The sequence below is a fragment of the Sapajus apella genome, unplaced genomic scaffold (genome assembly GCF_009761245.1).
Source record: "Sapajus apella isolate SASKATOON/1434 unplaced genomic scaffold, GSC_monkey_1.0 scaffold621, whole genome shotgun sequence".
In the NCBI taxonomy this organism is placed as follows: domain Eukaryota; kingdom Metazoa; phylum Chordata; class Mammalia; order Primates; family Cebidae; genus Sapajus; species Sapajus apella.
The window spans coordinates 27,112-34,646 of record NW_022437547.1 but is presented as its reverse complement, the minus strand read 5'-3'; positions in this window follow the sequence as shown (position 1 = coordinate 34,646).

Sequence of the window (7,535 nt, the reverse complement as noted above, 5' to 3'; positions counted from 1 at the left end):
ATCTCTTTAATAAGACAGTAAATTCTTGCTGATTTCCTAAAAATGCTGTGTTCCTCCAGCCCGAGAGTGTTTGCAAATGGAGGCTGTTGATGTATTTTTTCTTATTATTTTTCTTTTTTCTTTCTTTTTGTCTCCTTTCCAATGAACTAACCTCCCTGGGAGTTGCCTCAGGCCCTACACAAGGTAAGAAGTGAAGTCTCAGCAGATGGAGGGTGGGCAGCGTCTCTCACTGCAGGGCGCTGTTATGTTTTAGCTCCACAATTAGTTTTCCTAGAACTCCCAGGACAGCACCTCAGCCGCACAAACCATTTGGCGCAGGCCCCTGAAGTCCCTCGCATGAGCCCTTTTAAAATATAAAAGTAGAGAAACTCTCCTGGTCACCTGCTGAGAGATGAGCTGGTGATGGCAGGGCATGGTGGGCATGGCTGTGGTGCGGGGAGCAGGAAGGTGGGTCTGTGAGGTCCCCGCTGCCTGGGCTTCCTGAGACCCGAAGTCCCACAGCTGTGGGTTTTCTGCCTGCAGCCCAGACCTGCAGGGAAGACAGTGGATGGTGTCTGGCACTCTGTGGGACCTGGCACTCTGAGGAAGGGGAATTGTTAACATTGGACTCATCTGCTCTACATTCCTCCTCCCTACCGAAAACATAAACTGCTCCGAGACAGGTCTCACAAAGAAGAACCAGCCCAGAGATGGATGTGCATGGAGAGCTGCTCTCTGGGTGTGGGAAGGTGCTGGGAGGAATGGAGGTCACTCACACTTTGCCTTGGAGGGAACGGCTCCCTGAGGCCACAGGGCATGGTCATTCGTCTCTCCCTCTCTCACCCCCACACACCCCTCTCTCCTCTCTGAGCATACACTGTCCTGGACTCTGCAGTTTCCAGCTTCTCTGTCCCTCCAGAAGTCAGGTCTCAGCCTGTGCTGACCCAGTGGTCCTCAGAGTTGAGCCTCCAGGAGGCAGAATCTCCACCCACAGGGAACACCAGCAACATGGGTGGTAACCGGGGTCCTGCTGCCAGGACAGCCGGGAAATGTCTCAACATCTGCTCGGCTGGGACGAGCCTGCTCCGAATCCCAGGGCAGGTCTCGGCTCCAGTCAGCAGCTCAGCCTCCCAGAGCTTCCCTGGGCTCCAGTAAGTGCAGGAGGCTGATGATGACACTGACATGGGACAGCAGCCTCAGTGCTGATCACACAGTGCTCAAGACCATGGGAAAAGAAGCCTTAAATTCACCTGCGCTGTCAGGGTCGGGGCTGTCCCCCACTCCAGCCAGGCTGCTCCTCTGCTGAGTTTTCCACCCCAACCCAGGGTACAAGGCCTGACAGTCCTGAGAATGCAGTTCCTTCTTTTCTCCACCTCTCCATGACTCGGCCATGGGCTGCTTCAATGCAAATAGCACAGTAGTTCTGTGTTGAAATCAGCGTTATTGAAGTAGCTTCATATGAAATCATATGTGTTTATATTAAGAGCACAGCTTGTTAGAAATGACTAATATGTGGAAATGGATAAACAAATGTGTGTGAGTGACTCTGTGTGTGTGTGTATGTGAGTGTGTGTGTGTGTGTGTGTGAGTGTGAGTGTGAGTGTGTGTGTGTGTGTGTGTAGAGAGAGAGACAGAGAGGGAAAATCTCTTAACAGCTCCACAATGAATGTACAGACTATCCCACCATCCCTGGCTCCAAGTGCCAGGAATTTGCTTTCTGTCACTACAGATGAGATTTCTCTTGTGTAGGATTTCATCTTGTAGAAACATGTAACACGTCCTCTGTCATACCAACCTTCTAGCCCTCAACACAGCAGCTTTGAAATTCACTCGTGTTGTTGTGTGTTTATGTTGCCCAGGGCTGCACTGGATGGACATATTTTAATCTATTCACCTACTGGCCATCACTTGGGTTGTGTCCAGCTTAATCCATTATGAACAATCCTGCAATGTCCCTTCCTCTGGAAAGCATTATGTGGACACACAGTTTTGTTTGTCTTGGGCATTTCACTAAGGCTAGAATGAAATACCTTCGGACAGAGTCTGTGTGAGCTTTGGGAAGAGTGAGCAAGCATTTGCAGAGTGGCTGTGCTCCTGGCAGCAGGTCTCAGAGGTGCACTTGTCCACGTCCCGTCAAGAGATCTTCACGCTCGACTCCCTCTGCGCCATCACTGTGTTTGCGTAATGAGACAGCATGGCAACTTAATTTTCCATTTGAGACTCATGATGCTCTATACATGTTATATGCTGAGCAGGCATCTGCACAGATTCTCTGGCCAAGGGGCCGTGCGATGCCCTTCGCACGTCTCCCTGAGCAGTCCCCGGTGGTTTTGCCAGCATTGCTGCCACTCTTCTTCCTGAGTCCTCCACGCTGGACTGTGAGGTGCTCATTGGGAACAGGAAAGGCCTGCAGGAGCAAGGGCAGCACCCTATGCCTCTGGGACCGCAGCGGGCACCTTGGGCCAGGCTCTTCAGAGCAAGGACAGTGGGAAGGCTCCTCCAGGCCAGGGTGCCATGAGTCCACAGCGGCTGATATGCAGTGACTTGGTAGTGGAGGCTGTCCCATGAGTCCCCTGGAAAGGAGCTGCTCTGTCTGAGCCCCACCCCACAGGGCTCCGGTGTGACCCCAGGTGCTGGGGCTGGCCCTGCAGGAGCAGGTCTAGAACAGCACCGCATTGGGCCATCTACACTAAGGCCGGGTTCCTCCTGCTCACTGTCCTGGCTGCCTGTGCAGCTCGGGGGAGCTTCTGCACTGGGAGAGGGCAGGCAACACGGAGCCTTCCTGCCCCATCTCCCCTCCGGACCTTTTGGTCATCTGTTTTCAGGAGCTGCCTCCCAGGCTGTGGTGACTCAGGAAACGTCACTGTCCACGGCTCCTGGAGGGCTGCTCATACTCCTGTGGCTGCATTGCTGGGGCTGTCATCACCAGCGCTCTGCCCGCTGCGTCCATCAGAAGCCCAGTCTAATTTCTTTGCCCAGGGTCTCATAGGTGACACCAGCAACCGGGTCCCAGGGGTCCCCGTCGGATTTTAGGCTCCCTGCTTGGTGACAAGGCTGCCCTGTCATCACGGGGCCCAGCCTGAGCAGGAGGCTGGTGTTGTGCTCCGTGGCACAGCGAGCCTCTTCACATGACGCAGATGGCCCGTGCAGGGCACTGTGGTAAAATCCTGTAAACTAGGTGACACGCAACAGAAACTTACTTCTCACTGTTCCGGGAGCTGGGAAGCCCAACATGGAGGTGCTGGGGAGGTGATGCCTGGTGGGGTCTGCCCCCTCCTTTGTTGGTGGCTGTCTTTCTGCTGCGTCCTTGCAGGGCCGGGGTGGGAGAAGCTATGGGAGGCTCCTTTGCTACGCCTCAGCCCTTAAGACCTAATCATTGCATAGAGACTGTGCTTCCTGAGGCCATTGCACTGGGGCTTGGATACCCACACATGACTTTGTGGACACACATTCAGTGTCCGGCTGGGGCAGCTGGAAGGGCAGTGGAGGAGGAGGACAGCCAGCCTCAGTTACCGCTGGAGACCAGCAGGTTCTATGGCTCCTTCCACTGATGACCTCTTGACATTTTTTTTTTCTGGGGAAAAAGGCCAAACAGATTCCTGGAGAAACTGCCCCATGAAATGAGCATGTCTAAACAGTGTGCAGGGTGGACATTAGTGAACTTGTTGGTGTCCATCACAATGCCTCTTCAGGCCGGTGTGTGCTTTCCCAAATGCCTGAATATTACTGGTCAACCAGTGTCATCAGAGATGCCTTATGGGTCTTGCAATTTGGTAAGGGGTCACTCAATTGCACTTCCAGGGACCGCCGGCACTCCATGACTGAGTTGTGTGCAGTGATGAGGCCCTGGCCCCTAACCCAGGTCAGGACTTGGAGGGGCCGTCCCAGCTCCAGAGGTCATAATGGAAGGGGCTGAATTTGCTACAACTGCTCCACACTGAGGCCGACACGTGAAGTTCCACAACCACAGGAGTGTCATTAAACCAGGAGTAAGCGGAGGGGCAGAAACGCCAAGTTGCTGCTACTAGACTTGGGAGTGCAGTGCAGACGGGAGAGGTCCACTCCCAACCCCACCTGGCATACTCTGGGAGAGCTGGGTCCCTGGTTCTAGTGTCTGGGAGAGAGCTGTGCCCGTGGATGTCCCGCAGTGCAGGCCAGCACCAACACCCAGCCCAGTAACTCTATGCTCAGTTCTCAAGAGATAATAAACAACAAAACCCAAGTGTCTGATATTTGGTGGTGCCAGAGGCAGAAAAGATCAGGTCATGTGGCGAAGATAATCTTTGAGAAGCAAAGCAAGAAAAGATGGTGACAAACATGAAACTCAAAGGCCGTAGGCATAATGGCTTTTTTAATTGTATCATTAACATTTTACAAATTATGCATATTTCCTTTTTTTCTGGTTTCCTCTCCCTCCCATTTCCTCATTTCTGAGGCAGCAGGCCTGGCTGGGCTGCCTCTGGGAAGCCTCTGTTGGAATTCATCTGGGGCGGCTGGCAAAATATTAGTGAAATATTAGGGAAAGTTATAGATTAGTCTCAAACCTTTTGGAAGGCTGAGAGGTTTTATTGGGACAGGCTGAAGGCAGCCGGTCCATTACGTTAGGAAAAGATGGAGACGACGGGAGGCTTTCCCAGTTAAGTGTGTTGATCTCACATCCCTTTGCCTCTAGTCTTTTTCCTCATGTAAACTTTGTGCTGGATGGTCCAGTCAGGGGGAGGTGAAAGGGGAATTACCCGTTAATGGTGTTTGCTCTGGGCTACTCTTTTCACCATGTTAATTATCCACAGGTATGTTGGCTTAGAACCCCTGTTATGGAATTCATACGGAATAAATGTGAGGATGGACAGGGGTCTGGTCCATTGGCTGCAGTCACCCTCTGAAAGCAGCTGATGACCATCCTGAGTCCACTTGAATCACTGAAGCAGGTGTGAGAGTGCATTTATTCACCCATCGTTGAGTCCAGGACTGCAGGACAGAGCCCTGCTGGTGGTGATTGACGTCTCAAGCCTCTCTCCAGTGTGTGCATCTACCTGGAGTGTCTTCATTGTCACTGCTGGAACCATGCCTCCTGCAGCCAATCAAGCTCTGCAGACACAAATGCCAGCAAGAAAGGTGTTACTCAGAGGAGCTGACCCATCCTGCCTGCCACAGGGGAGGCCACACCGCCTCCCACAGCAACTCCCTGCTCTGTCCTCTGCCTTCTCAGAACTGATGTGGGCTCTCTGGCATCAGAGGCCTTCATCAAGTCACTGCTCACATTTGCAAACTTTTCCATCAAGAGAGGACCCCCTTTCAACCTGCCACTCCCCTGTCCTCTAGGTCATTATGGCTCTCACCGCCAGCCTTATCAATGTGGGGCCCCAACCACTACGGGCAGGCTTCAAGTCGGTGATCCAACAAACAGACCCTGTGCCAGGTCAGAGCCGCTGCTGCAAGACGGGAATGTTCTCTCTGCATTGTGTACAGGGCTGCTGGGTGCTGGAAACGTGCCCAGGGTGATGAGGGACTAGATAGTACATTTAAAAAATTAGAATAGACACCCCTGGCTAATGACTGCCACCCTGGAGAGCATAGTGCTGGGGATCCGGACATGTGGGGGACATCACCCCGCCTCCCCGAGTTTTTCCTTGCAGATCAGCTATCAATGGAAAAGTGCCATCTTTCATCTAGTAGGTACTTCCCGCACACAGCCACAAGTACTGGCCACTCTGTGAGGCCCTAGGGATGCTAAACAGCGGGTTGTTTCCAGGTCCTAGAGGGGTTCACAGCTGGGGACAAATTGTAAGCAGAATGAAGAGCATGGGGCTGCCAACCTGTGCTGGAAAACCAGGGAGGCTGCAGCAGAGGGGAATGGACACCTCACTGTCCCCAGGAGCCCACCCTCATCTCCCCTGGCCCTGGCCACAGCCTGGAGTGTCATGAACTACACACATACAAAGCATACATTTGATAAAATTTAAATAAATAAATAAATATATATATATATATGCAATCATGGAGATGCGAGTTTTTCATTTGGAAACTGACGATAGTGGCTGTGCTGCCAGGGGGGACATGAATGCAGGGCCTCCCAGACAGCCACATTCAGAGAGCAGTGGGCGCATCCACACACAGAGCACCCGCCCCGTACGTCAGCCTCCCACCATCTGAAGGGGAGTACACCTCCTTCCTGAAATGCACCCATTGCTCTTTATCTGGAAAGTCAGCTTCCATCACCACCTCCCTGATCCTCACCCCTCACAGGAACCCAGAATCAAGGAGCCTCCCCAACCAAAGCCTAAAGGATAGTTCCACTTTCCATGTCACCTCCACTTCTTCTCAGCAAGTGAGTGATTCTAGATCATGCACTTTTACTCACTCTTGGGATGATCTGTAATTGAAACGGGAAAGGTTCCCTTGTTCCCCCCACAGGGTGTGCGGTGGGGGTGCGGCTCACTTCTTCAGACGGGCAGGCTGTGGGGCTCTGCCCCCACGGCAGTGTCTAGGGGTGAGTGTTTGCATCTGAAGCACCAGTAGGCGTGTGTTACAGGGTGATCGTTTAGCTTGCTGTCTACAGGTGGCGCCTGTTAACCCGCTCAATTAGACCCTCTACCTTGTCACAAGGACACAGGGCTTTCTCAATCCCAGGGTTTCTTGCCTTGGTGTAGGGAAGAATCGGATCACACACAGGCTTGGAGAATGAGTGCAAGGTTTCATTGAGTGGGAGAAGCTCTCAGCAGATCAGGAAGCCAGCAGGGAGATGGCTTTTCCCTGGAGGTGGGACATTGGCGGCCCAATCCTTCCCCAGTGGTGGGACTCTTCTTCGACCACTCTGGCCAAACTCCAAGTCATTCTGCTTCTGCCCGTGGCCTGCCTGCGTGCTGGCACCTGACAGGGCATCCCTCTCAATGTCCAGCCACCTGTGTTGCTCCACTGATATGCTTCTCTCAACGTGGTGGGCCAGGGTTGTCGTGGGAAATGCAACATTTGGGCACAAAGGCAGGAGTGCTTGCCCTCACTTAGTTCTGTGGGGGTGGAGCCCTACCAGGGACCTCACCCTCCTCTACCCAGCCCTTCCCTTCCCCTGTTTCATATCATTTAAAGGGACCACGCTCTTCCCTTCCCAACATGTCTGTATCATAATTACAGAACAGGTTGCTTTAGAAAAGCAGAGGGGAAACTGTAGTCCAGTCAAAGCCCCGCAGGGAGGGTGAGAACACCCGTAGGACATGCAGGAGCTTTCCCTGGAGGATGGGTCTCCTGAGTCTATTTTGGCTGGCAATTGGGAAATTCTTAGTCCCAGAAGGAGGGAGTACAGGTGCTGAGGGCAGGCCCTCTCCCGGTTTGTTTATGAGCTGAGGCTGCCATCCGTGACTGACCCTGTCTTGCCAGGGAACAGTATCACATGTTGTGTATATTGCCAGATTTTCATACATGAGCCAATTTGAAATGAAATACATCAACAAAGCATCGCCCCAATTTTGGACAAAGACAGGCACTCCTTCCTTGCTGTGAGGAGGGACTTCCCCCAGCAGCCTCTCAGGGAGGCCAGGAGGACAGAGGGACTGGCTGGG